This window comes from Anomaloglossus baeobatrachus, chromosome 9, assembly GCF_048569485.1.
Source record: "Anomaloglossus baeobatrachus isolate aAnoBae1 chromosome 9, aAnoBae1.hap1, whole genome shotgun sequence".
Classification (NCBI taxonomy): Eukaryota; Metazoa; Chordata; class Amphibia; order Anura; family Aromobatidae; genus Anomaloglossus; species Anomaloglossus baeobatrachus.
In genome coordinates, this window is record NC_134361.1 from 165,957,235 (window position 1) to 165,984,886 (window position 27,652).

The 27,652-nt window shown below is 46.9% G+C and overlaps 15 non-coding genes and 1 pseudogene across 15 annotated transcripts; all 16 read right to left on the bottom strand.

Moving 5' to 3' along the window:
- Nucleotides 1–643: 643 nt before the first annotated feature.
- On the bottom strand, nt 644–834 carry LOC142252788 (U2 spliceosomal RNA). The gene has a single exon (XR_012726155.1). It is a non-coding gene; the product is annotated as a U2 spliceosomal RNA (small nuclear RNA).
- A 1,388-nt stretch (nt 835–2,222) lies between these two features.
- On the bottom strand, nt 2,223–2,413 carry LOC142252789 (U2 spliceosomal RNA). The gene has a single exon (XR_012726156.1). It is a non-coding gene; the product is annotated as a U2 spliceosomal RNA (small nuclear RNA).
- A 1,388-nt stretch (nt 2,414–3,801) lies between these two features.
- LOC142252909 (U2 spliceosomal RNA) lies at nt 3,802–3,992 on the bottom strand. The gene has a single exon (XR_012726271.1). It is a non-coding gene; the product is annotated as a U2 spliceosomal RNA (small nuclear RNA).
- Nucleotides 3,993–5,380: 1,388 nt separating this feature from the next.
- Nucleotides 5,381–5,571, bottom strand: LOC142252425 (U2 spliceosomal RNA). Its single transcript, XR_012725803.1, has one exon. It is a non-coding gene; the product is annotated as a U2 spliceosomal RNA (small nuclear RNA).
- Nucleotides 5,572–6,959: 1,388 nt separating this feature from the next.
- Nucleotides 6,960–7,150, bottom strand: LOC142252790 (U2 spliceosomal RNA). Its single transcript, XR_012726157.1, has one exon. It is a non-coding gene; the product is annotated as a U2 spliceosomal RNA (small nuclear RNA).
- Nucleotides 7,151–8,538: 1,388 nt separating this feature from the next.
- On the bottom strand, nt 8,539–8,729 carry LOC142252791 (U2 spliceosomal RNA). Its single transcript, XR_012726158.1, has one exon. It is a non-coding gene; the product is annotated as a U2 spliceosomal RNA (small nuclear RNA).
- A 1,388-nt stretch (nt 8,730–10,117) lies between these two features.
- On the bottom strand, nt 10,118–10,312 carry LOC142253264 (U2 spliceosomal RNA). The gene has a single exon (XR_012726574.1). It is a non-coding gene; the product is annotated as a U2 spliceosomal RNA (small nuclear RNA).
- Nucleotides 10,313–12,498: 2,186 nt separating this feature from the next.
- LOC142252792 (U2 spliceosomal RNA) lies at nt 12,499–12,689 on the bottom strand. The gene has a single exon (XR_012726159.1). It is a non-coding gene; the product is annotated as a U2 spliceosomal RNA (small nuclear RNA).
- Nucleotides 12,690–14,077: 1,388 nt separating this feature from the next.
- On the bottom strand, nt 14,078–14,268 carry LOC142252793 (U2 spliceosomal RNA). Its single transcript, XR_012726160.1, has one exon. It is a non-coding gene; the product is annotated as a U2 spliceosomal RNA (small nuclear RNA).
- A 1,388-nt stretch (nt 14,269–15,656) lies between these two features.
- LOC142252794 (U2 spliceosomal RNA) lies at nt 15,657–15,847 on the bottom strand. Its single transcript, XR_012726161.1, has one exon. It is a non-coding gene; the product is annotated as a U2 spliceosomal RNA (small nuclear RNA).
- Nucleotides 15,848–17,235: 1,388 nt separating this feature from the next.
- Nucleotides 17,236–17,430, bottom strand: LOC142253265 (U2 spliceosomal RNA). Its single transcript, XR_012726575.1, has one exon. It is a non-coding gene; the product is annotated as a U2 spliceosomal RNA (small nuclear RNA).
- Nucleotides 17,431–19,616: 2,186 nt separating this feature from the next.
- On the bottom strand, nt 19,617–19,807 carry LOC142252796 (U2 spliceosomal RNA). The gene has a single exon (XR_012726163.1). It is a non-coding gene; the product is annotated as a U2 spliceosomal RNA (small nuclear RNA).
- A 1,388-nt stretch (nt 19,808–21,195) lies between these two features.
- Nucleotides 21,196–21,386, bottom strand: LOC142252797 (U2 spliceosomal RNA). The gene has a single exon (XR_012726164.1). It is a non-coding gene; the product is annotated as a U2 spliceosomal RNA (small nuclear RNA).
- A 1,388-nt stretch (nt 21,387–22,774) lies between these two features.
- On the bottom strand, nt 22,775–22,965 carry LOC142252798 (U2 spliceosomal RNA). The gene has a single exon (XR_012726165.1). It is a non-coding gene; the product is annotated as a U2 spliceosomal RNA (small nuclear RNA).
- Nucleotides 22,966–24,353: 1,388 nt separating this feature from the next.
- LOC142253472 (U2 spliceosomal RNA) lies at nt 24,354–24,551 on the bottom strand. The gene has a single exon (XR_012726761.1). It is a non-coding gene; the product is annotated as a U2 spliceosomal RNA (small nuclear RNA).
- Nucleotides 24,552–26,115: 1,564 nt separating this feature from the next.
- Nucleotides 26,116–26,317, bottom strand: LOC142253542 (U2 spliceosomal RNA; annotated as a pseudogene).
- Between the last annotated feature and the right edge of the window lie 1,335 nt (nt 26,318–27,652).

Genomic DNA, 27,652 nt, shown 5'->3' on the forward strand with positions numbered 1-27,652 from the left:
GTAATTCTTTCATAGGCCGCCCTTTCTTAGTATTTGACGTTCCTTATATTGCGGTATGAGGCTTTGCAGCAGGTTGCAAACATTCATCACCCATGACTGTCCCCAATTGAGCTCAGAAGCTCAATGTCTATCATGACCTCTCTTTTAGAATGTCCAAGAGCAAGCAAACTATTCCTCCAGGAGAGGGCGCCAACAGACTACTAAAGAGATCATCATTACTCAAAGAAAACCCCAAAAACCAATGCATGATAGGAATAAACAGGTAACTTTCTTTGGAGTGGAAGCGGAGAGATCGCACCAGATGCCAATTCTAGATCTTATCACACCTGTGGTCACTGCAGCAGCAGGTGAATCCACTTTGTCCAAAAGGGATCTATTCCATTCAATTGCAAATGATCTAGATAAGACAGAGAACTGCAGCACGGGACATAGCCGAGTTGGTCAGGTTGAGTGGTGATGAGTTTGCTATTTGGATGAATAAAGAAAGTCAAAAGTGTGAAAGATAAAAAACAAAAGGAGGAAGTGTGAAAAGTGAATGGGCCAAATTGAGGTGCATATGAAGACGTATGCTTTCTTCCAATTCATTAAACCGGGCTAATATGAATCAGGTGAATTGAGTTCTGCTTTTGGAAACTGGGTTAAGAAGGGGTGCACCGGTCCTGGAGGTACTGCAATACCAGGTCAATGCGTGGAGTGGACAGAGCAAGCTCTTTTTCCATCTCCCTGTTCTAAAAATCCATTTAATATATGGTCCCCAGATAGGGGACGTATCAGATATTAAACTGATAAGAACAGATACTACACTTGATCTTAGCCAAAAGGCCGAGAAGCGATAACCAGAATTGGTTTGAGCCTCGAGTGGCACCCTGGCCTATGCCGGACACATCTTAGGGAGAGAGAGCGAGAGGGAGACAAACCCACGCCTACAGAAGACATTTTGTCACCCAAGCCAACCCTTGAAAAGGCTGCTTTGCAGAGCAAAAACAAGAAGAATGGTGCGTTTTGCAGCCGCCGCCCCCCACTGCAATGAATCTGAATAACTCCTCCTTTAGGGCGCAAGCAACTCCCCTCCCCCTTGCAGTCTTTCCAATTCACGATACAAAAAGACGGACAGGACAGGTTGCCTGACTTTCCGTCACTGCCACCCTTTGCCATCCTTACCCGTAGAAAGCCCTTTCATCATCCCCAAACCCTAATCTTTTCCCTTTCCTTCCCAGCCCCCAAACCCTGCCCTCTGTACCCTTCTCACCACCCGCATCCCTTCTCCTGTCATCCCCCTACCACCCGGGAAAAAAAGAGCTTGCCCCCTCCTTACACTAGCCCACCCTCCCACCCAAAGAACAACTTCTGCTGCGCAGCTTGTTTTCTAGGCAGCAGCGCTATTGTGATGTCAGCGGGGGCATTGTGATCAGCCGCCAGTGTTCCGTCTCTTCATGTTGTGCACAGTTCAAACGGAAAATACATCAACAGGCAGACTACAGAAAAACTTACTATCAAAGGTTAGAGGGGGGCTTTCTCAGAGGGCTTTTTACAGTTTTTCTATTCCCAATTAGCCGTTTAAGTGTACTTATTGAAAGTAGTAATTCTTTCATAGGCCGCCCTTTCTTAGTATTTGACGTTCCTTATATTGCGGTATGAGGCTTTGCAGCAGGTTGCAAACATTCATCACCCATGACTGTCCCCAATTGAGCTCAGAAGCTCAATGTCTATCATGACCTCTCTTTTAGAATGTCCAAGAGCAAGCAAACTATTCCTCCAGGAGAGGGCGCCAACAGACTACTAAAGAGATCATCATTACTCAAAGAAAACCCCAAAAACCAATGCATGATAGGAATAAACAGGTAACTTTCTTTGGAGTGGAAGCGGAGAGATCGCACCAGATGCCAATTCTAGATCTTATCACACCTGTGGTCACTGCAGCAGCAGGTGAATCCACTTTGTCCAAAAGGGATCTATTCCATTCAATTGCAAATGATCTAGATAAGACAGAGAACTGCAGCACGGGACATAGCCGAGTTGGTCAGGTTGAGTGGTGATGAGTTTGCTATTTGGATGAATAAAGAAAGTCAAAAGTGTGAAAGATAAAAAACAAAAGGAGGAAGTGTGAAAAGTGAATGGGCCAAATTGAGGTGCATATGAAGACGTATGCTTTCTTCCAATTCATTAAACCGGGCTAATATGAATCAGGTGAATTGAGTTCTGCTTTTGGAAACTGGGTTAAGAAGGGGTGCACCGGTCCTGGAGGTACTGCAATACCAGGTCAATGCGTGGAGTGGACAGAGCAAGCTCTTTTTCCATCTCCCTGTTCTAAAAATCCATTTAATATATGGTCCCCAGATAGGGGACGTATCAGATATTAAACTGATAAGAACAGATACTACACTTGATCTTAGCCAAAAGGCCGAGAAGCGATAACCAGAATTGGTTTGGGCCTCGAGTGGCACCCTGGCCTATGCCGGACACATCTTAGGGAGAGAGAGCGAGAGGGAGACAAACCCACGCCTACAGAAGACATTTTGTCACCCAAGCCAACCCTTGAAAAGGCTGCTTTGCAGAGCAAAAACAAGAAGAATGGTGCGTTTTGCAGCCGCCGCCCCCCACTGCAATGAATCTGAATAACTCCTCCTTTAGGGCGCAAGCAACTCCCCTCCCCCTTGCAGTCTTTCCAATTCACGATACAAAAAGACGGACAGGACAGGTTGCCTGACTTTCCGTCACTGCCACCCTTTGCCATCCTTACCCGTAGAAAGCCCTTTCATCATCCCCAAACCCTAATCTTTTCCCTTTCCTTCCCAGCCCCCAAACCCTGCCCTCTGTACCCTTCTCACCACCCGCATCCCTTCTCCTGTCATCCCCCTACCACCCGGGAAAAAAAGAGCTTGCCCCCTCCTTACACTAGCCCACCCTCCCACCCAAAGAACAACTTCTGCTGCGCAGCTTGTTTTCTAGGCAGCAGCGCTATTGTGATGTCAGCGGGGGCATTGTGACAAGCCGCCAGTGTTCCGTCTCTTCATGTTGTGCACAGTTCAAACGGAAAATACATCAACAGGCAGACTACAGAAAAACTTACTATCAAAGGTTAGAGGGGGGCTTTCTCAGAGGGCTTTTTACAGTTTTTCTATTCCCAATTAGCCGTTTAAGTGTACTTATTGAAAGTAGTAATTCTTTCATAGGCCGCCCTTTCTTAGTATTTGACGTTCCTTATATTGCGGTATGAGGCTTTGCAGCAGGTTGCAAACATTCATCACCCATGACTGTCCCCAATTGAGCTCAGAAGCTCAATGTCTATCATGACCTCTCTTTTAGAATGTCCAAGAGCAAGCAAACTATTCCTCCAGGAGAGGGCGCCAACAGACTACTAAAGAGATCATCATTACTCAAAGAAAACCCCAAAAACCAATGCATGATAGGAATAAACAGGTAACTTTCTTTGGAGTGGAAGCGGAGAGATCGCACCAGATGCCAATTCTAGATCTTATCACACCTGTGGTCACTGCAGCAGCAGGTGAATCCACTTTGTCCAAAAGGGATCTATTCCATTCAATTGCAAATGATCTAGATAAGACAGAGAACTGCAGCACGGGACATAGCCGAGTTGGTCAGGTTGAGTGGTGATGAGTTTGCTATTTGGATGAATAAAGAAAGTCAAAAGTGTGAAAGATAAAAAACAAAAGGAGGAAGTGTGAAAAGTGAATGGGCCAAATTGAGGTGCATATGAAGACGTATGCTTTCTTCCAATTCATTAAACCGGGCTAATATGAATCAGGTGAATTGAGTTCTGCTTTTGGAAACTGGGTTAAGAAGGGGTGCACCGGTCCTGGAGGTACTGCAATACCAGGTCAATGCGTGGAGTGGACAGAGCAAACTCTTTTTCCATCTCCCTGTTCTAAAAATCCATTTAATATATGGTCCCCAGATAGGGGACGTATCAGATATTAAACTGATAAGAACAGATACTACACTTGATCTTAGCCAAAAGGCCGAGAAGCGATAACCAGAATTGGTTTGGGCCTCGAGTGGCACCCTGGCCTATGCCGGACACATCTTAGGGAGAGAGAGCGAGAGGGAGACAAACCCACGCCTACAGAAGACATTTTGTCACCCAAGCCAACCCTTGAAAAGGCTGCTTTGCAGAGCAAAAACAAGAAGAATGGTGCGTTTTGCAGCCGCCGCCCCCCACTGCAATGAATCTGAATAACTCCTCCTTTAGGGCGCAAGCAACTCCCCTCCCCCTTGCAGTCTTTCCAATTCACGATACAAAAAGACGGACAGGACAGGTTGCCTGACTTTCCGTCACTGCCACCCTTTGCCATCCTTACCTGTAGAAAGCCCTTTCATCATCCCCAAACCCTAATCTTTTCCCTTTCCTTCCCAGCCCCCAAACCCTGCCCTCTGTACCCTTCTCACCACCCGCATCCCTTCTCCTGTCATCCCCCTACCACCCGGGAAAAAAAGAGCTTGCCCCCTCCTTACACTAGCCCACCCTCCCACCCAAAGAACAACTTCTGCTGCGCAGCTTGTTTTCTAGGCAGCAGCGCTATTGTGATGTCAGCGGGGGCATTGTGACAAGCCGCCAGTGTTCCGTCTCTTCATGTTGTACAAAGTTCAAACGGAAAATACATCAACAGGCAGACTACAGAAAAACTTACTAGCAAAGGTTAGAGGGGGGCTTTCTCAGAGGGCTTTTTACAGTTTTTCTATTCCCAATTAGCCGTTTAAGTGTACTTATTGAAAGTAGTAATTCTTTCATAGGCCGCCCTTTCTTAGTATTTGACGTTCCTTATATTGCGGTATGAGGCTTTGCAGCAGGTTGCAAACATTCATCACCCATGACTGTCCCCAATTGAGCTCAGAAGCTCAATGTCTATCATGACCTCTCTTTTAGAATGTCCAAGAGCAAGCAAACTATTCCTCCAGGAGAGGGCGCCAACAGACTACTAAAGAGATCATCATTACTCAAAGAAAACCCCAAAAACCAATGCATGATAGGAATAAACAGGTAACTTTCTTTGGAGTGGAAGCGGAGAGATCGCACCAGATGCCAATTCTAGATCTTATCACACCTGTGGTCACTGCAGCAGCAGGTGAATCCACTTTGTCCAAAAGGGATCTATTCCATTCAATTGCAAATGATCTAGATAAGACAGAGAACTGCAGCACGGGACATAGCCGAGTTGGTCAGGTTGAGTGGTGATGAGTTTGCTATTTGGATGAATAAAGAAAGTCAAAAGTGTGAAAGATAAAAAACAAAAGGAGGAAGTGTGAAAAGTGAATGGGCCAAATTGAGGTGCATATGAAGACGTATGCTTTCTTCCAATTCATTAAACCGGGCTAATATGAATCAGGTGAATTGAGTTCTGCTTTTGGAAACTGGGTTAAGAAGGGGTGCACCGTTCCTGGAGGTACTGCAATACCAGGTCAATGCGTGGAGTGGACAGAGCAAGCTCTTTTTCCATCTCCCTGTTCTAAAAATCCATTTAATATATGGTCCCCAGATAGGGGACGTATCAGATATTAAACTGATAAGAACAGATACTACACTTGATCTTAGCCAAAAGGCCGAGAAGCGATAACCAGAATTGGTTTGGGCCTCGAGTGGCACCCTGGCCTATGCCGGACACATCTTAGGGAGAGAGAGCGAGAGGGAGACAAACCCACGCCTACAGAAGACATTTTGTCACCCAAGCCAACCCTTGAAAAGGCTGCTTTGCAGAGCAAAAACAAGAAGAATGGTGCGTTTTGCAGCCGCCGCCCCCCACTGCAATGAATCTGAATAACTCCTCCTTTAGGGCGCAAGCAACTCCCCTCCCCCTTGCAGTCTTTCCAATTCACGATACAAAAAGACGGACAGGACAGGTTGCCTGACTTTCCGTCACTGCCACCCTTTGCCATCCTTACCCGTAGAAAGCCCTTTCATCATCCCCAAACCCTAATCTTTTCCCTTTCCTTCCCAGCCCCCAAACCCTGCCCTCTGTACCCTTCTCACCACCCGCATCCCTTCTCCTGTCATCCCCCTACCACCCGGGAAAAAAAGAGCTTGCCCCCTCCTTACACTAGCCCACCCTCCCACCCAAAGAACAACTTCTGCTGCGCAGCTTGTTTTCTAGGCAGCAGCGCTATTGTGATGTCAGCGGGGGCATTGTGACAAGCCGCCAGTGTTCCGTCTCTTCATGTTGTGCACAGTTCAAACGGAAAATACATCAACAGGCAGACTACAGAAAAACTTACTATCAAAGGTTAGAGGGGGGCTTTCTCAGAGGGCTTTTTACAGTTTTTCTATTCCCAATTAGCCGTTTAAGTGTACTTATTGAAAGTAGTAATTCTTTCATAGGCCGCCCTTTCTTAGTATTTGACGTTCCTTATATTGCGGTATGAGGCTTTGCAGCAGGTTGCAAACATTCATCACCCATGACTGTCCCCAATTGAGCTCAGAAGCTCAATGTCTATCATGACCTCTCTTTTAGAATGTCCAAGAGCAAGCAAACTATTCCTCCAGGAGAGGGCGCCAACAGACTACTAAAGAGATCATCATTACTCAAAGAAAACCCCAAAAACCAATGCATGATAGGAATAAACAGGTAACTTTCTTTGGAGTGGAAGCGGAGAGATCGCACCAGATGCCAATTCTAGATCTTATCACACCTGTGGTCACTGCAGCAGCAGGTGAATCCACTTTGTCCAAAAGGGATCTATTCCATTCAATTGCAAATGATCTAGATAAGACAGAGAACTGCAGCACGGGACATAGCCGAGTTGGTCAGGTTGAGTGGTGATGAGTTTGCTATTTGGATGAATAAAGAAAGTCAAAAGTGTGAAAGATAAAAAACAAAAGGAGGAAGTGTGAAAAGTGAATGGGCCAAATTGAGGTGCATATGAAGACGTATGCTTTCTTCCAATTCATTAAACCGGGCTAATATGAATCAGGTGAATTGAGTTCTGCTTTTGGAAACTGGGTTAAGAAGGGGTGCACCGGTCCTGGAGGTACTGCAATACCAGGTCAATGCGTGGAGTGGACAGAGCAAGCTCTTTTTCCATCTCCCTGTTCTAAAAATCCATTTAATATATGGTCCCCAGATAGGGGACGTATCAGATATTAAACTGATAAGAACAGATACTACACTTGATCTTAGCCAAAAGGCCGAGAAGCGATAACCAGAATTGGTTTGGGCCTCGAGTGGCACCCTGGCCTATGCTGGACACATCTTAGGGAGAGAGAGCGAGAGGGAGACAAACCCACGCCTACAGAAGACATTTTGTCACCCAAGCCAACCCTTGAAAAGGCTGCTTTGCAGAGCAAAAACAAGAAGAATGGTGCGTTTTGCAGCCGCCGCCCCCCACTGCAATGAATCTGAATAACTCCTCCTTTAGGGCGCAAGCAACTCCCCTCCCCCTTGCAGTCTTTCCAATTCACGATACAAAAAGACGGACAGGACAGGTTGCCTGACTTTCCGTCACTGCCACCCTTTGCCATCCTTACCCGTAGAAAGCCCTTTCATCATCCCCAAACCCTAATCTTTTCCCTTTCCTTCCCAGCCCCCAAACCCTGCCCTCTGTACCCTTCTCACCACCCGCATCCCTTCTCCTGTCATCCCCCTACCACCCGGGAAAAAAAGAGCTTGCCCCCTCCTTACACTAGCCCACCCTCCCACCCAAAGAACAACTTCTGCTGCGCAGCTTGTTTTCTAGGCAGCAGCGCTATTGTGATGTCAGCGGGGGCATTGTGACAAGCCGCCAGTGTTCCGTCTCTTCATGTTGTGCACAGTTCAAACGGAAAATACATCAACAGGCAGACTACAGAAAAACTTACTATCAAAGGTTAGAGGGGGGCTTTCTCAGAGGGCTTTTTACAGTTTTTCTATTCCCAATTAGCCGTTTAAGTGTACTTATTGAAAGTAGTAATTCTTTCATAGGCCGCCCTTTCTTAGTATTTGACGTTCCTTATATTGCGGTATGAGGCTTTGCAGCAGGTTGCAAACATTCATCACCCATGACTGTCCCCAATTGAGCTCAGAAGCTCAATGTCTATCATGACCTCTCTTTTAGAATGTCCAAGAGCAAGCAAACTATTCCTCCAGGAGAGGGCGCCAACAGACTACTAAAGAGATCATCATTACTCAAAGAAAACCCCAAAAACCAATGCATGATAGGAATAAACAGGTAACTTTCTTTGGAGTGGAAGCGGAGAGATCGCACCAGATGCCAATTCTAGATCTTATCACACCTGTGGTCACTGCAGCAGCAGGTGAATCCACTTTGTCCAAAAGGGATCTATTCCATTCAATTGCAAATGATCTAGATAAGACAGAGAACTGCAGCACGGGACACAGCCGAGTTGGTCAGGTTGAGTGGTGATGAGTTTGCTATTTGGATGAATAAAGAAAGTCAAAAGTGTGAAAGATAAAAAACAAAAGGAGGAAGTGTGAAAAGTGAATGGGCCAAATTGAGGTGCATATGAAGACGTATGCTTTCTTCCAATTCATTAAACCGGGCTAATATGAATCAGGTGAATTGAGTTCTGCTTTTGGAAACTGGGTTAAGAAGGGGTGCACCGGTCCTGGAGGTACTGCAATACCAGGTCAATGCGTGGAGTGGACAGAGCAAGCTCTTTTTCCATCTCCCTGTTCTAAAAATCCATTTAATATATGGTCCCCAGATAGGGGACGTATCAGATATTAAACTGATAAGAACAGATACTACACTTGATCTTAGCCAAAAGGCCGAGAAGCGATAACCAGAATTGGTTTGGGCCTCGAGTGGCACCCTGGCCTATGCCGGACACATCTTAGGGAGAGAGAGCGAGAGGGAGACAAACCCACGCCTACAGAAGACATTTTGTCACCCAAGCCAACCCTTGAAAAGGCTGCTTTGCAGAGCAAAAACAAGAAGAATGGTGCGTTTTGCAGCCGCCGCCCCCCACTGCAATGAATCTGAATAACTCCTCCTTTAGGGCGCAAGCAACTCCCCTCCCCCTTGCAGTCTTTCCAATTCACGATACAAAAAGACGGACAGGACAGGTTGCCTGACTTTCCGTCACTGCCACCCTTTGCCATCCTTACCCGTAGAAAGCCCTTTCATCATCCCCAAACCCTAATCTTTTCCCTTTCCTTCCCAGCCCCCAAACCCTGCCCTCTGTACCCTTCTCACCACCCGCATCCCTTCTCCTGTCATCCCCCTACCACCCGGGAAAAAAAGAGCTTGCCCCCTCCTTACACTAGCCCACCCTCCCACCCAAAGAACAACTTCTGCTGCGCAGCTTGTTTTCTAGGCAGCAGCGCTATTGTGATGTCAGCGGGGGCATTGTGACAAGCCGCCAGTGTTCCGTCTCTTCATGTTGTGCACAGTTCAAACGGAAAATACATCAACAGGCAGACTACAGAAAAACTTACTATCAAAGGTTAGAGGGGGGCTTTCTCAGAGGGCTTTTTACAGTTTTTCTATTCCCAATTAGCCGTTTAAGTGTACTTATTGAAAGTAGTAATTCTTTCATAGGCCGCCCTTTCTTAGTATTTGACGTTCCTTATATTGCGGTATGAGGCTTTGCAGCAGGTTGCAAACATTCATCACCCATGACTGTCCCCAATTGAGCTCAGAAGCTCAATGTCTATCATGACCTCTCTTTTAGAATGTCCAAGAGCAAGCAAACTATTCCTCCAGGAGAGGGCGCCAACAGACTACTAAAGAGATCATCATTACTCAAAGAAAACCCCAAAAACCAATGCATGATAGGAATAAACAGGTAACTTTCTTTGGAGTGGAAGCGGAGAGATCGCACCAGATGCCAATTCTAGATCTTATCACACCTGTGGTCACTGCAGCAGCAGGTGAATCCACTTTGTCCAAAAGGGATCTATTCCATTCAATTGCAAATGATCTAGATAAGACAGAGAACTGCAGCACGGGACATAGCCGAGTTGGTCAGGTTGAGTGGTGATGAGTTTGCTATTTGGATGAACAAAGAAAGTCAAAAGTGTGAAAGATAAAAAACAAAAGGAGGAAGTGTGAAAAGTGAATGGGCCAAATTGAGGTGCATATGAAGACGTATGCTTTCTTCCAATTCATTAAACCGGGCTAATATGAATCAGGTGAATTGAGTTCTGCTTTTGGAAACTGGGTTAAGAAGGGGTGCACCGGTCCTGGAGGTACTGCAATACCAGGTCAATGCGTGGAGTGGACAGAGCAAGCTCTTTTTCCATCTCCCTGTTCTAAAAATCCATTTAATATATGGTCCCCAGATAGGGGACGTATCAGATATTAAACTGATAAGAACAGATTTGATTTAATGAAGCTTTCCAAAGCACCACAAAAAATGCATGACCGAAGTCACACCAAAAACAGTGCAAAGGCTAGGATTCGTGTGGACCCCACCGTGAGGAGAGGGTCCCCAAAAATCAACCCCGTCCCTCCGAGCCAGAAGGCCACAGCAAGGGTCAGGGATCTTCGGTGCTCCCCCAAGCCGAAGCCTGGTTGAGCCTTGTCGTTGCTCCCAGCGTCCACCCAGGCATCTTACCCAAGTGGAGTAGAGAGCTACTAGTTGTTGGTTTCGCAGCCGAAACTGCCCGGACCGTCAACCGGTGTTGGTTTCTCAGCCCAAGGCTAACCGGACCTCCAACCGGGTGTTGGTTTCTCAGCCGAAGCTGACCCAGACCTCCAACCGGGTGTTGGTTTCTCAGCCGAAGCTGAGCCAGACCTCCAACCGGGTGTTAGTTTCTCAGCCCAAAGCTGACCAGACCTCCGACTGGGATTATAAAAATGTCCCTTCCTAGCCAGAAGGCCGGGATAGGGTAATATGCTCAAAAAGTATGAAAAGGCAAGGTACGGTGTGCTACAGAGCCCAAGGCTTGCCGGGGTCCCAAGCCAGCAAGCTCAGACTCACTCCAGGGTCGTCAGTCCTGGGGCACGTTGTACCATAGCCCCCCACCCTTACTCAGTCTAATAGCCTCGATCCTGGTAGGGCCATGTTTTCCTCTAGATGAATATACTATCCACCCAGAGTACTAGCAAGCGCAACCTTCCAGTGTGCATTGTATCATTGTACTAAGGTGGCCTGGAGCTTAAACCACCTCTTCGAACAACACTACACTTGATCTTAGCCAAAAGGCCGAGAAGCGATAACCAGAATTGGTTTGGGCCTCGAGTGGCACCCTGGCCTATGCCGGACACATCTTAGGGAGAGAGAGCGAGAGGGAGACAAACCCACGCCTACAGAAGACATTTTGTCACCCAAGCCAACCCTTGAAAAGGCTGCTTTGCAGAGCAAAAACAAGAAGAATGGTGCGTTTTGCAGCCGCCGCCCCCCACTGCAATGAATCTGAATAACTCCTCCTTTAGGGCGCAAGCAACTCCCCTCCCCCTTGCAGTCTTTCCAATTCACGATACAAAAAGACGGACAGGACAGGTTGCCTGACTTTCCGTCACTGCCACCCTTTGCCATCCTTACCCGTAGAAAGCCCTTTCATCATCCCCAAACCCTAATCTTTTCCCTTTCCTTCCCAGCCCCCAAACCCTGCCCTCTGTACCCTTCTCACCACCCGCATCCCTTCTCCTGTCATCCCCCTACCACCCGGGAAAAAAAGAGCTTGCCCCCTCCTTACACTAGCCCACCCTCCCACCCAAAGAACAACTTCTGCTGCGCAGCTTGTTTTCTAGGCAGCAGCGCTATTGTGATGTCAGCGGGGGCAATGTGACAAGCCGCCAGTGTTCCGTCTCTTCATGTTGTGCACAGTTCAAACGGAAAATACATCAACAGGCAGACTACAGAAAAACTTACTATCAAAGGTTAGAGGGGGGCTTTCTCAGAGGGCTTTTTACAGTTTTTCTATTCCCAATTAGCCGTTTAAGTGTACTTATTGAAAGTAGTAATTCTTTCATAGGCCGCCCTTTCTTAGTATTTGACGTTCCTTATATTGCGGTATGAGGCTTTGCAGCAGGTTGCAAACATTCATCACCCATGACTGTCCCCAATTGAGCTCAGAAGCTCAATGTCTATCATGACCTCTCTTTTAGAATGTCCAAGAGCAAGCAAACTATTCCTCCAGGAGAGGGCGCCAACAGACTACTAAAGAGATCATCATTACTCAAAGAAAACCCCAAAAACCAATGCATGATAGGAATAAACAGGTAACTTTCTTTGGAGTGGAAGCGGAGAGATCGCACCAGATGCCAATTCTAGATCTTATCACACCTGTGGTCACTGCAGCAGCAGGTGAATCCACTTTGTCCAAAAGGGATCTATTCCATTCAATTGCAAATGATCTAGATAAGACAGAGAACTGCAGCACGGGACATAGCCGAGTTGGTCAGGTTGAGTGGTGATGAGTTTGCTATTTGGATGAATAAAGAAAGTCAAAAGTGTGAAAGATAAAAAACAAAAGAAGGAAGTGTGAAAAGTGAATGGGCCAAATTGAGGTGCATATGAAGACGTATGCTTTCTTCCAATTCATTAAACCGGGCTAATATGAATCAGGTGAATTGAGTTCTGCTTTTGGAAACTGGGTTAAGAAGGGGTGCACCGGTCCTGGAGGTACTGCAATACCAGGTCAATGCGTGGAGTGGACAGAGCAAGCTCTTTTTCCATCTCCCTGTTCTAAAAATCCATTTAATATATGGTCCCCAGATAGGGGACGTATCAGATATTAAACTGATAAGAACAGATACTACACTTGATCTTAGCCAAAAGGCCGAGAAGCGATAACCAGAATTGGTTTGGGCCTCGAGTGGCACCCTGGCCTATGCCGGACACATCTTAGGGAGAGAGAGCGAGAGGGAGACAAACCCACGCCTACAGAAGACATTTTGTCACCCAAGCCAACCCTTGAAAAGGCTGCTTTGCAGAGCAAAAACAAGAAGAATGGTGCGTTTTGCAGCCGCCGCCCCCCACTGCAATGAATCTGAATAACTCCTCCTTTAGGGCGCAAGCAACTCCCCTCCCCCTTGCAGTCTTTCCAATTCACGATACAAAAAGACGGACAGGACAGGTTGCCTGACTTTCCGTCACTGCCACCCTTTGCCATCCTTACCCGTAGAAAGCCCTTTCATCATCCCCAAACCCTAATCTTTTCCCTTTCCTTCCCAGCCCCCAAACCCTGCCCTCTGTACCCTTCTCACCACCCGCATCCCTTCTCCTGTCATCCCCCTACCACCCGGGAAAAAAAGAGCTTGCCCCCTCCTTACACTAGCCCACCCTCCCACCCAAAGAACAACTTCTGCTGCGCAGCTTGTTTTCTAGGCAGCAGCGCTATTGTGATGTCAGCGGGGGCATTGTGACAAGCCGCCAGTGTTCCGTCTCTTCATGTTGTGCACAGTTCAAACGGAAAATACATCAACAGGCAGACTACAGAAAAACTTACTATCAAAGGTTAGAGGGGGGCTTTCTCAGAGGGCTTTTTACAGTTTTTCTATTCCCAATTAGCCGTTTAAGTGTACTTATTGAAAGTAGTAATTCTTTCATAGGCCGCCCTTTCTTAGTATTTGACGTTCCTTATATTGCGGTATGAGGCTTTGCAGCAGGTTGCAAACATTCATCACCCATGACTGTCCCCAATTGAGCTCAGAAGCTCAATGTCTATCATGACCTCTCTTTTAGAATGTCCAAGAGCAAGCAAACTATTCCTCCAGGAGAGGGCGCCAACAGACTACTAAAGAGATCATCATTACTCAAAGAAAACCCCAAAAACCAATGCATGATAGGAATAAACAGGTAACTTTCTTTGGAGTGGAAGCGGAGAGATCGCACCAGATGCCAATTCTAGATCTTATCACACCTGTGGTCACTGCAGCAGCAGGTGAATCCACTTTGTCCAAAAGGGATCTATTCCATTCAATTGCAAATGATCTAGATAAGACAGAGAACTGCAGCACGGGACATAGCCGAGTTGGTCAGGTTGAGTGGTGATGAGTTTGCTATTTGGATGAATAAAGAAAGTCAAAAGTGTGAAAGATAAAAAACAAAAGGAGGAAGTGTGAAAAGTGAATGGGCCAAATTGAGGTGCATATGAAGACGTATGCTTTCTTCCAATTCATTAAACCGGGCTAATATGAATCAGGTGAATTGAGTTCTGCTTTTGGAAACTGGGTTAAGAAGGGGTGCACCGGTCCTGGAGGTACTGCAATACCAGGTCAATGCGTGGAGTGGACAGAGCAAGCTCTTTTTCCATCTCCCTGTTCTAAAAATCCATTTAATATATGGTCCCCAGATAGGGGACGTATCAGATATTAAACTGATAAGAACAGATACTACACTTGATCTTAGCCAAAAGGCCGAGAAGCGATAACCAGAATTGGTTTGGGCCTCGAGTGGCACCCTGGCCTATGCTGGACACATCTTAGGGAGAGAGAGCGAGAGGGAGACAAACCCACGCCTACAGAAGACATTTTGTCACCCAAGCCAACCCTTGAAAAGGCTGCTTTGCAGAGCAAAAACAAGAAGAATGGTGCGTTTTGCAGCCGCCGCCCCCCACTGCAATGAATCTGAATAACTCCTCCTTTAGGGCGCAAGCAACTCCCCTCCCCCTTGCAGTCTTTCCAATTCACGATACAAAAAGACGGACAGGACAGGTTGCCTGACTTTCCGTCACTGCCACCCTTTGCCATCCTTACCCGTAGAAAGCCCTTTCATCATCCCCAAACCCTAATCTTTTCCCTTTCCTTCCCAGCCCCCAAACCCTGCCCTCTGTACCCTTCTCACCACCCGCATCCCTTCTCCTGTCATCCCCCTACCACCCGGGAAAAAAAGAGCTTGCCCCCTCCTTACACTAGCCCACCCTCCCACCCAAAGAACAACTTCTGCTGCGCAGCTTGTTTTCTAGGCAGCAGCGCTATTGTGATGTCAGCGGGGGCATTGTGACAAGCCGCCAGTGTTCCGTCTCTTCATGTTGTGCACAGTTCAAACGGAAAATACATCAACAGGCAGACTACAGAAAAACTTACTATCAAAGGTTAGAGGGGGGCTTTCTCAGAGGGCTTTTTACAGTTTTTCTATTCCCAATTAGCCGTTTAAGTGTACTTATTGAAAGTAGTAATTCTTTCATAGGCCGCCCTTTCTTAGTATTTGACGTTCCTTATATTGCGGTATGAGGCTTTGCAGCAGGTTGCAAACATTCATCACCCATGACTGTCCCCAATTGAGCTCAGAAGCTCAATGTCTATCATGACCTCTCTTTTAGAATGTCCAAGAGCAAGCAAACTATTCCTCCAGGAGAGGGCGCCAACAGACTACTAAAGAGATCATCATTACTCAAAGAAAACCCCAAAAACCAATGCATGATAGGAATAAACAGGTAACTTTCTTTGGAGTGGAAGCGGAGAGATCGCACCAGATGCCAATTCTAGATCTTATCACACCTGTGGTCACTGCAGCAGCAGGTGAATCCACTTTGTCCAAAAGGGATCTATTCCATTCAATTGCAAATGATCTAGATAAGACAGAGAACTGCAGCACGGGACACAGCCGAGTTGGTCAGGTTGAGTGGTGATGAGTTTGCTATTTGGATGAATAAAGAAAGTCAAAAGTGTGAAAGATAAAAAACAAAAGGAGGAAGTGTGAAAAGTGAATGGGCCAAATTGAGGTGCATATGAAGACGTATGCTTTCTTCCAATTCATTAAACCGGGCTAATATGAATCAGGTGAATTGAGTTCTGCTTTTGGAAACTGGGTTAAGAAGGGGTGCACCGGTCCTGGAGGTACTGCAATACCAGGTCAATGCGTGGAGTGGACAGAGCAAGCTCTTTTTCCATCTCCCTGTTCTAAAAATCCATTTAATATATGGTCCCCAGATAGGGGACGTATCAGATATTAAACTGATAAGAACAGATACTACACTTGATCTTAGCCAAAAGGCCGAGAAGCGATAACCAGAATTGGTTTGGGCCTCGAGTGGCACCCTGGCCTATGCCGGACACATCTTAGGGAGAGAGAGCGAGAGGGAGACAAACCCACGCCTACAGAAGACATTTTGTCACCCAAGCCAACCCTTGAAAAGGCTGCTTTGCAGAGCAAAAACAAGAAGAATGGTGCGTTTTGCAGCCGCCGCCCCCCACTGCAATGAATCTGAATAACTCCTCCTTTAGGGCGCAAGCAACTCCCCTCCCCCTTGCAGTCTTTCCAATTCACGATACAAAAAGACGGACAGGACAGGTTGCCTGACTTTCCGTCACTGCCACCCTTTGCCATCCTTACCCGTAGAAAGCCCTTTCATCATCCCCAAACCCTAATCTTTTCCCTTTCCTTCCCAGCCCCCAAACCCTGCCCTCTGTACCCTTCTCACCACCCGCATCCCTTCTCCTGTCATCCCCCTACCACCCGGGAAAAAAAGAGCTTGCCCCCTCCTTACACTAGCCCACCCTCCCACCCAAAGAACAACTTCTGCTGCGCAGCTTGTTTTCTAGGCAGCAGCGCTATTGTGATGTCAGCGGGGGCATTGTGACAAGCCGCCAGTGTTCCGTCTCTTCATGTTGTGCACAGTTCAAACGGAAAATACATCAACAGGCAGACTACAGAAAAACTTACTATCAAAGGTTAGAGGGGGGCTTTCTCAGAGGGCTTTTTACAGTTTTTCTATTCCCAATTAGCCGTTTAAGTGTACTTATTGAAAGTAGTAATTCTTTCATAGGCCGCCCTTTCTTAGTATTTGACGTTCCTTATATTGCGGTATGAGGCTTTGCAGCAGGTTGCAAACATTCATCACCCATGACTGTCCCCAATTGAGCTCAGAAGCTCAATGTCTATCATGACCTCTCTTTTAGAATGTCCAAGAGCAAGCAAACTATTCCTCCAGGAGAGGGCGCCAACAGACTACTAAAGAGATCATCATTACTCAAAGAAAACCCCAAAAACCAATGCATGATAGGAATAAACAGGTAACTTTCTTTGGAGTGGAAGCGGAGAGATCGCACCAGATGCCAATTCTAGATCTTATCACACCTGTGGTCACTGCAGCAGCAGGTGAATCCACTTTGTCCAAAAGGGATCTATTCCATTCAATTGCAAATGATCTAGATAAGACAGAGAACTGCAGCACGGGACATAGCCGAGTTGGTCAGGTTGAGTGGTGATGAGTTTGCTATTTGGATGAACAAAGAAAGTCAAAAGTGTGAAAGATAAAAAACAAAAGGAGGAAGTGTGAAAAGTGAATGGGCCAAATTGAGGTGCATATGAAGACGTATGCTTTCTTCCAATTCATTAAACCGGGCTAATATGAATCAGGTGAATTGAGTTCTGCTTTTGGAAACTGGGTTAAGAAGGGGTGCACCGGTCCTGGAGGTACTGCAATACCAGGTCAATGCGTGGAGTGGACAGAGCAAGCTCTTTTTCCATCTCCCTGTTCTAAAAATCCATTTAATATATGGTCCCCAGATAGGGGACGTATCAGATATTAAACTGATAAGAACAGATTTGATTTAATGAAGCTTTCCAAAGCACCACAAAAAATGCATGACCGAAGTCACACCAAAAACAGTGCAAAGGCTAGGATTCGTGTGGACCCCACCGTGAGGAGAGGGTCCCCAAAAATCAACCCCGTCCCTCCGAGCCAGAAGGCCACAGCAAGGGTCAGGGATCTTCGGTGCTCCCCCAAGCCGAAGCCTGGTTGAGCCTTGTCGTTGCTCCCAGCGTCCACCCAGGCATCTTACCCAAGTGGAGTAGAGAGCTACTAGTTGTTGGTTTCGCAGCCGAAACTGCCCGGACCGTCAACCGGTGTTGGTTTCTCAGCCCAAGGCTAACCGGACCTCCAACCGGGTGTTGGTTTCTCAGCCGAAGCTGACCCAGACCTCCAACCGGGTGTTGGTTTCTCAGCCGAAGCTGAGCCAGACCTCCAACCGGGTGTTAGTTTCTCAGCCCAAAGCTGACCAGACCTCCGACTGGGATTATAAAAATGTCCCTTCCTAGCCAGAAGGCCGGGATAGGGTAATATGCTCAAAAAGTATGAAAAGGCAAGGTACGGTGTGCTACAGAGCCCAAGGCTTGCCGGGGTCCCAAGCCAGCAAGCTCAGACTCACTCCAGGGTCGTCAGTCCTGGGGCACGTTGTACCATAGCCCCCCACCCTTACTCAGTCTAATAGCCTCGATCCTGGTAGGGCCATGTTTTCCTCTAGATGAATATACTATCCACCCAGAGTACTAGCAAGCGCAACCTTCCAGTGTGCATTGTATCATTGTACTAAGGTGGCCTGGAGCTTAAACCACCTCTTCGAACAACACTACACTTGATCTTAGCCAAAAGGCCGAGAAGCGATAACCAGAATTGGTTTGGGCCTCGAGTGGCACCCTGGCCTATGCCGGACACATCTTAGGGAGAGAGAGCGAGAGGGAGACAAACCCACGCCTACAGAAGACATTTTGTCACCCAAGCCAACCCTTGAAAAGGCTGCTTTGCAGAGCAAAAACAAGAAGAATGGTGCGTTTTGCAGCCGCCGCCCCCCACTGCAATGAATCTGAATAACTCCTCCTTTAGGGCGCAAGCAACTCCCCTCCCCCTTGCAGTCTTTCCAATTCACGATACAAAAAGACGGACAGGACAGGTTGCCTGACTTTCCGTCACTGCCACCCTTTGCCATCCTTACCCGTAGAAAGCCCTTTCATCATCCCCAAACCCTAATCTTTTCCCTTTCCTTCCCAGCCCCCAAACCCTGCCCTCTGTACCCTTCTCACCACCCGCATCCCTTCTCCTGTCATCCCCCTACCACCCGGGAAAAAAAGAGCTTGCCCCCTCCTTACACTAGCCCACCCTCCCACCCAAAGAACAACTTCTGCTGCGCAGCTTGTTTTCTAGGCAGCAGCGCTATTGTGATGTCAGCGGGGGCAATGTGACAAGCCGCCAGTGTTCCGTCTCTTCATGTTGTGCACAGTTCAAACGGAAAATACATCAACAGGCAGACTACAGAAAAACTTACTATCAAAGGTTAGAGGGGGGCTTTCTCAGAGGGCTTTTTACAGTTTTTCTATTCCCAATTAGCCGTTTAAGTGTACTTATTGAAAGTAGTAATTCTTTCATAGGCCGCCCTTTCTTAGTATTTGACGTTCCTTATATTGCGGTATGAGGCTTTGCAGCAGGTTGCAAACATTCATCACCCATGACTGTCCCCAATTGAGCTCAGAAGCTCAATGTCTATCATGACCTCTCTTTTAGAATGTCCAAGAGCAAGCAAACTATTCCTCCAGGAGAGGGCGCCAACAGACTACTAAAGAGATCATCATTACTCAAAGAAAACCCCAAAAACCAATGCATGATAGGAATAAACAGGTAACTTTCTTTGGAGTGGAAGCGGAGAGATCGCACCAGATGCCAATTCTAGATCTTATCACACCTGTGGTCACTGCAGCAGCAGGTGAATCCACTTTGTCCAAAAGGGATCTATTCCATTCAATTGCAAATGATCTAGATAAGACAGAGAACTGCAGCACGGGACATAGCCGAGTTGGTCAGGTTGAGTGGTGATGAGTTTGCTATTTGGATGAATAAAGAAAGTCAAAAGTGTGAAAGATAAAAAACAAAAGAAGGAAGTGTGAAAAGTGAATGGGCCAAATTGAGGTGCATATGAAGACGTATGCTTTCTTCCAATTCATTAAACCGGGCTAATATGAATCAGGTGAATTGAGTTCTGCTTTTGGAAACTGGGTTAAGAAGGGGTGCACCGGTCCTGGAGGTACTGCAATACCAGGTCAATGCGTGGAGTGGACAGAGCAAGCTCTTTTTCCATCTCCCTGTTCTAAAAATCCATTTAATATATGGTCCCCAGATAGGGGACGTATCAGATATTAAACTGATAAGAACAGATACTACACTTGATCTTAGCCAAAAGGCCGAGAAGCGATAACCAGAATTGGTTTGGGCCTCGAGTGGCACCCTGGCCTATGCTGGACACATCTTAGGGAGAGAGAGCGAGAGGGAGACAAACCCACGCCTACAGAAGACATTTTGTCACCCAAGCCAACCCTTGAAAAGGCTGCTTTGCAGAGCAAAAACAAGAAGAATGGTGCGTTTTGCAGCCGCCGCCCCCCACTGCAATGAATCTGAATAACTCCTCCTTTAGGGCGCAAGCAACTCCCCTCCCCCTTGCAGTCTTTCCAATTCACGATACAAAAAGACGGACAGGACAGGTTGCCTGACTTTCCGTCACTGCCACCCTTTGCCATCCTTACCCGTAGAAAGCCCTTTCATCATCCCCAAACCCTAATCTTTTCCCTTTCCTTCCCAGCCCCCAAACCCTGCCCTCTGTACCCTTCTCACCACCCGCATCCCTTCTCCTGTCATCCCCCTACCACCCGGGAAAAAAAGAGCTTGCCCCCTCCTTACACTAGCCCACCCTCCCACCCAAAGAACAACTTCTGCTGCGCAGCTTGTTTTCTAGGCAGCAGCGCTATTGTGATGTCAGCGGGGGCATTGTGACAAGCCGCCAGTGTTCCGTCTCTTCATGTTGTGCACAGTTCAAACGGAAAATACATCAACAGGCAGACTACAGAAAAACTTACTATCAAAGGTTAGAGGGGGGCTTTCTCAGAGGGCTTTTTACAGTTTTTCTATTCCCAATTAGCCGTTTAAGTGTACTTATTGAAAGTAGTAATTCTTTCATAGGCCGCCCTTTCTTAGTATTTGACGTTCCTTATATTGCGGTATGAGGCTTTGCAGCAGGTTGCAAACATTCATCACCCATGACTGTCCCCAATTGAGCTCAGAAGCTCAATGTCTATCATGACCTCTCTTTTAGAATGTCCAAGAGCAAGCAAACTATTCCTCCAGGAGAGGGCGCCAACAGACTACTAAAGAGATCATCATTACTCAAAGAAAACCCCAAAAACCAATGCATGATAGGAATAAACAGGTAACTTTCTTTGGAGTGGAAGCGGAGAGATCGCACCAGATGCCAATTCTAGATCTTATCACACCTGTGGTCACTGCAGCAGCAGGTGAATCCACTTTGTCCAAAAGGGATCTATTCCATTCAATTGCAAATGATCTAGATAAGACAGAGAACTGCAGCACGGGACACAGCCGAGTTGGTCAGGTTGAGTGGTGATGAGTTTGCTATTTGGATGAATAAAGAAAGTCAAAAGTGTGAAAGATAAAAAACAAAAGGAGGAAGTGTGAAAAGTGAATGGGCCAAATTGAGGTGCATATGAAGACGTATGCTTTCTTCCAATTCATTAAACCGGGCTAATATGAATCAGGTGAATTGAGTTCTGCTTTTGGAAACTGGGTTAAGAAGGGGTGCACCGGTCCTGGAGGTACTGCAATACCAGGTCAATGCGTGGAGTGGACAGAGCAAGCTCTTTTTCCATCTCCCTGTTCTAAAAATCCATTTAATATATGGTCCCCAGATAGGGGACGTATCAGATATTAAACTGATAAGAACAGATACTACACTTGATCTTAGCCAAAAGGCCGAGAAGCGATAACCAGAATTGGTTTGGGCCTCGAGTGGCACCCTGGCCTATGCCGGACACATCTTAGGGAGAGAGAGCGAGAGGGAGACAAACCCACGCCTACAGAAGACATTTTGTCACCCAAGCCAACCCTTGAAAAGGCTGCTTTGCAGAGCAAAAACAAGAAGAATGGTGCGTTTTGCAGCCGCCGCCCCCCACTGCAATGAATCTGAATAACTCCTCCTTTAGGGCGCAAGCAACTCCCCTCCCCCTTGCAGTCTTTCCAATTCACGATACAAAAAGACGGACAGGACAGGTTGCCTGACTTTCCGTCACTGCCACCCTTTGCCATCCTTACCCGTAGAAAGCCCTTTCATCATCCCCAAACCCTAATCTTTTCCCTTTCCTTCCCAGCCCCCAAACCCTGCCCTCTGTACCCTTCTCACCACCCGCATCCCTTCTCCTGTCATCCCCCTACCACCCGGGAAAAAAAGAGCTTGCCCCCTCCTTACACTAGCCCACCCTCCCACCCAAAGAACAACTTCTGCTGCGCAGCTTGTTTTCTAGGCAGCAGCGCTATTGTGATGTCAGCGGGGGCATTGTGACAAGCCGCCAGTGTTCCGTCTCTTCATGTTGTGCACAGTTCAAACGGAAAATACATCAACAGGCAGACTACAGAAAAACTTACTATCAAAGGTTAGAGGGGGGCTTTCTCAGAGGGCTTTTTACAGTTTTTCTATTCCCAATTAGCCGTTTAAGTGTACTTATTGAAAGTAGTAATTCTTTCATAGGCCGCCCTTTCTTAGTATTTGACGTTCCTTATATTGCGGTATGAGGCTTTGCAGCAGGTTGCAAACATTCATCACCCATGACTGTCCCCAATTGAGCTCAGAAGCTCAATGTCTATCATGACCTCTCTTTTAGAATGTCCAAGAGCAAGCAAACTATTCCTCCAGGAGAGGGCGCCAACAGACTACTAAAGAGATCATCATTACTCAAAGAAAACCCCAAAAACCAATGCATGATAGGAATAAACAGGTAACTTTCTTTGGAGTGGAAGCGGAGAGATCGCACCAGATGCCAATTCTAGATCTTATCACACCTGTGGTCACTGCAGCAGCAGGTGAATCCACTTTGTCCAAAAGGGATCTATTCCATTCAATTGCAAATGATCTAGATAAGACAGAGAACTGCAGCACGGGACATAGCCGAGTTGGTCAGGTTGAGTGGTGATGAGTTTGCTATTTGGATGAATAAAGAAAGTCAAAAGTGTGAAAGATAAAAAACAAAAGGAGGAAGTGTGAAAAGTGAATGGGCCAAATTGAGGTGCATATGAAGACGTATGCTTTCTTCCAATTCATTAAACCGGGCTAATATGAATCAGGTGAATTGAGTTCTGCTTTTGGAAACTGGGTTAAGAAGGGGTGCACCGGTCCTGGAGGTACTGCAATACCAGGTCAATGCGTGGAGTGGACAGAGCAAGCTCTTTTTCCATCTCCCTGTTCTAAAAATCCATTTAATATATGGTCCCCAGATAGGGGACGTATCAGATATTAAACTGATAAGAACAGATACTACACTTGATCTTAGCCAAAAGGCCGAGAAGCGATAACCAGAATTGGTTTGGGCCTCGAGTGGCACCCTGGCCTATGCCGGACACATCTTAGGGAGAGAGAGCGAGAGGGAGACAAACCCACGCCTACAGAAGACATTTTGTCACCCAAGCCAACCCTTGAAAAGGCTGCTTTGCAGAGCAAAAACAAGAAGAATGGTGCGTTTTGCAGCCGCCGCCCCCCACTGCAATGAATGTGAATAACTCCTCCTTTAGGGCGCAAGCAACTCCCCTCCCCCTTGCAGTCTTTCCAATTCACGATACAAAAAGACGGACAGGACAGGTTGCCTGACTTTCCGTCACTGCCACCCTTTGCCATCCTTACCCGTAGAAAGCCCTTTCATCATCCCCAAACCCTAATCTTTTCCCTTTCCTTCCCAGCCCCCAAACCCTGCCCTCTGTACCCTTCTCACCACCCGCATCCCTTCTCCTGTCATCCCCCTACCACCCGGGAAAAAAAGAGCTTGCCCCCTCCTTACACTAGCCCACCCTCCCACCCAAAGAACAACTTCTGCTGCGCAGCTTGTTTTCTAGGCAGCAGCGCTATTGTGATGTCAGCGGGGGCATTGTGACAAGCCGCCAGTGTTCCGTCTCTTCATGTTGTGCACAGTTCAAACGGAAAATACATCAACAGGCAGACTACAGAAAAACTTACTATCAAAGGTTAGAGGGGGGCTTTCTCAGAGGGCTTTTTACAGTTTTTCTATTCCCAATTAGCCGTTTAAGTGTACTTATTGAAAGTAGTAATTCTTTCATAGGCCGCCCTTTCTTAGTATTTGACGTTCCTTATATTGCGGTATGAGGCTTTGCAGCAGGTTGCAAACATTCATCACCCATGACTGTCCCCAATTGAGCTCAGAAGCTCAATGTCTATCATGACCTCTCTTTTAGAATGTCCAAGAGCAAGCAAACTATTCCTCCAGGAGAGGGCGCCAACAGACTACTAAAGAGATCATCATTACTCAAAGAAAACCCCAAAAACCAATGCATGATAGGAATAAACAGGTAACTTTCTTTGGAGTGGAAGCGGAGAGATCGCACCAGATGCCAATTCTAGATCTTATCACACCTGTGGTCACTGCAGCAGCAGGTGAATCCACTTTGTCCAAAAGGGATCTATTCCATTCAATTGCAAATGATCTAGATAAGACAGAGAACTGCAGCACGGGACATAGCCGAGTTGGTCAGGTTGAGTGGTGATGAGTTTGCTATTTGGATGAATAAAGAAAGTCAAAAGTGTGAAAGATAAAAAACAAAAGGAGGAAGTGTGAAAAGTGAATGGGCCAAATTGAGGTGCATATGAAGACGTATGCTTTCTTCCAATTCATTAAACCGGGCTAATATGAATCAGGTGAATTGAGTTCTGCTTTTGGAAACTGGGTTAAGAAGGGGTGCACCGGTCCTGGAGGTACTGCAATACCAGGTCAATGCGTGGAGTGGACAGAGCAAGCTCTTTTTCCATCTCCCTGTTCTAAAAATCCATTTAATATATGGTCCCCAGATAGGGGACGTATCAGATATTAAACTGATAAGAACAGATTTTTTTTTTTTTTTTTTTTTTTGAAGGATGAGTTTGAAAATAATAAAGTGACCGCCTCTCGTTGCCCAGGTAACTGTCCGTCACAAGAGGGCTATGACATCCTACGATGCACACTCCCCCAAGGCCAGCAGGTGTGCAATACCCTGGCACCTTTCAGCACCAACCAAGGTAGTACCCTCCCAAACTACACTTGATCTTAGCCAAAAGGCCGAGAAGCGATAACCAGAATTGGTTTGGGCCTCGAGTGGCACCCTGGCCTATGCCGGACACATCTTAGGGAGAGAGAGCGAGAGGGAGACAAACCCACGCCTACAGAAGACATTTTGTCACCCAAGCCAACCCTTGAAAAGGCTGCTTTGCAGAGCAAAAACAAGAAGAATGGTGCGTTTTGCAGCCGCCGCCCCCCACTGCAATGAATCTGAATAACTCCTCCTTTAGGGCGCAAGCAACTCCCCTCCCCCTTGCAGTCTTTCCAATTCACGATACAAAAAGACGGACAGGACAGGTTGCCTGACTTTCCGTCACTGCCACCCTTTGCCATCCTTACCCGTAGAAAGCCCTTTCATCATCCCCAAACCCTAATCTTTTCCCTTTCCTTCCCAGCCCCCAAACCCTGCCCTCTGTACCCTTCTCACCACCCGCATCCCTTCTCCTGTCATCCCCCTACCACCCGGGAAAAAAAGAGCTTGCCCCCTCCTTACACTAGCCCACCCTCCCACCCAAAGAACAACTTCTGCTGCGCAGCTTGTTTTCTAGGCAGCAGCGCTATTGTGATGTCAGCGGGGGCATTGTGACAAGCCGCCAGTGTTCCGTCTCTTCATGTTGTGCACAGTTCAAACGGAAAATACATCAACAGGCAGACTACAGAAAAACTTACTATCAAAGGTTAGAGGGGGGCTTTCTCAGAGGGCTTTTTACAGTTTTTCTATTCCCAATTAGCCGTTTAAGTGTACTTATTGAAAGTAGTAATTCTTTCATAGGCCGCCCTTTCTTAGTATTTGACGTTCCTTATATTGCGGTATGAGGCTTTGCAGCAGGTTGCAAACATTCATCACCCATGACTGTCCCCAATTGAGCTCAGAAGCTCAATGTCTATCATGACCTCTCTTTTAGAATGTCCAAGAGCAAGCAAACTATTCCTCCAGGAGAGGGCGCCAACAGACTACTAAAGAGATCATCATTACTCAAAGAAAACCCCAAAAACCAATGCATGATAGGAATAAACAGGTAACTTTCTTTGGAGTGGAAGCGGAGAGATCGCACCAGATGCCAATTCTAGATCTTATCACACCTGTGGTCACTGCAGCAGCAGGTGAATCCACTTTGTCCAAAAGGGATCTATTCCATTCAATTGCAAATGATCTAGATAAGACAGAGAACTGCAGCACGGGACATAGCCGAGTTGGTCAGGTTGAGTGGTGATGAGTTTGCTATTTGGATGAATAAAGAAAGTCAAAAGTGTGAAAGATAAAAAACAAAAGGAGGAAGTGTGAAAAGTGAATGGGCCAAATTGAGGTGCATATGAAGACGTATGCTTTCTTCCAATTCATTAAACCGAGCTAATATGAATCAGGTGAATTGAGTTCTGCTTTTGGAAACTGGGTTAAGAAGGGGTGCACCGGTCCTGGAGGTACTGCAATACCAGGTCAATGCGTGGAGTGGACAGAGCAAGCTCTTTTTCCATCTCCCTGTTCTAAAAATCCATTTAATATATGGTCCCCAGATAGGGGACGTATCAGATATTAAACTGATAAGAACAGATTTTTTTTTTTTTTTTTTTTTTTTTTTTTTTTTTTTTTTTTTGAAGGATGAGTTTGAAAATAATAAAGTGACCGCCTCTCGTTGCCCAGGTAACCGTCCGTCACAAGAGGGCTATGACATCCTACGATGCACACTCCCCCAAGGCCAGCAGTTGTGCAATACCCTGGCACCTTTCAGCACCAACCAAGGTAGTACCCTCCCAAACTACACTTGATCTTAGCCAAAAGGCAGAGAAGCGATAACCAGAATTGGTTTGGGCCTCGAGTGGCACCCTGGCCTATGCCGGACACATCTTAGGGAGAGAGAGCGAGAGGGAGACAAACCCACGCCTACAGAAGACATTTTGTCACCCAAGCCAACCCTTGAAAAGGCTGCTTTGCAGAGCAAAAACAAGAAGAATGGTGCGTTTTGCAGCCGCCGCCCCCCACTGCAATGAATCTGAATAACTCCTCCTTTAGGGCGCAAGCAACTCCCCTCCCCCTTGCAGTCTTTCCAATTCACGATACAAAAAGACGGACAGGACAGGTTGCCTGACTTTCCGTCACTGCCACCCTTTGCCATCCTTACCCGTAGAAAGCCCTTTCATCATCCCCAAACCCTAATCTTTTCCCTTTCCTTCCCAGCCCCCAAACCCTGCCCTCTGTACCCTTCTCACCACCCGCATCCCTTCTCCTGTCATCCCCCTACCACCCGGGAAAAAAAGAGCTTGCCCCCTCCTTACACTAGCCCACCCTCCCACCCAAAGAACAACTTCTGCTGCGCAGCTTGTTTTCTAGGCAGCAGCGCTATTGTGATGTCAGCGGGGGCATTGTGACAAGCCGCCAGTGTTCCGTCTCTTCATGTTGTGCACAGTTCAAACGGAAAATACATCAACAGGCAGACTACAGAAAAACTTACTATCAAAGGTTAGAGGGGGGCTTTCTCAGAGGGCTTTTTACAGTTTTTCTATTCCCAATTAGCCGTTTAAGTGTACTTATTGAAAGTAGTAATTCTTTCATAGGCCGCCCTTTCTTAGTATTTGACGTTCCTTATATTGCGGTATGAGGCTTTGCAGCAGGTTGCAAACATTCATCACCCATGACTGTCCCCAATTGAGCTCAGAAGCTCAATGTCTATCATGACCTCTCTTTTAGAATGTCCAAGAGCAAGCAAACTATTCCTCCAGGAGAGGGCGCCAACAGACTACTAAAGAGATCATCATTACTCAAAGAAAACCCCAAAAACCAATGCATGATAGGAATAAACAGGTAACTTTCTTTGGAGTGGAAGCGGAGAGATCGCACCAGATGCCAATTCTAGATCTTATCACACCTGTGGTCACTGCAGCAGCAGGTGAATCCACTTTGTCCAAAAGGGATCTATTCCATTCAATTGCAAATGATCT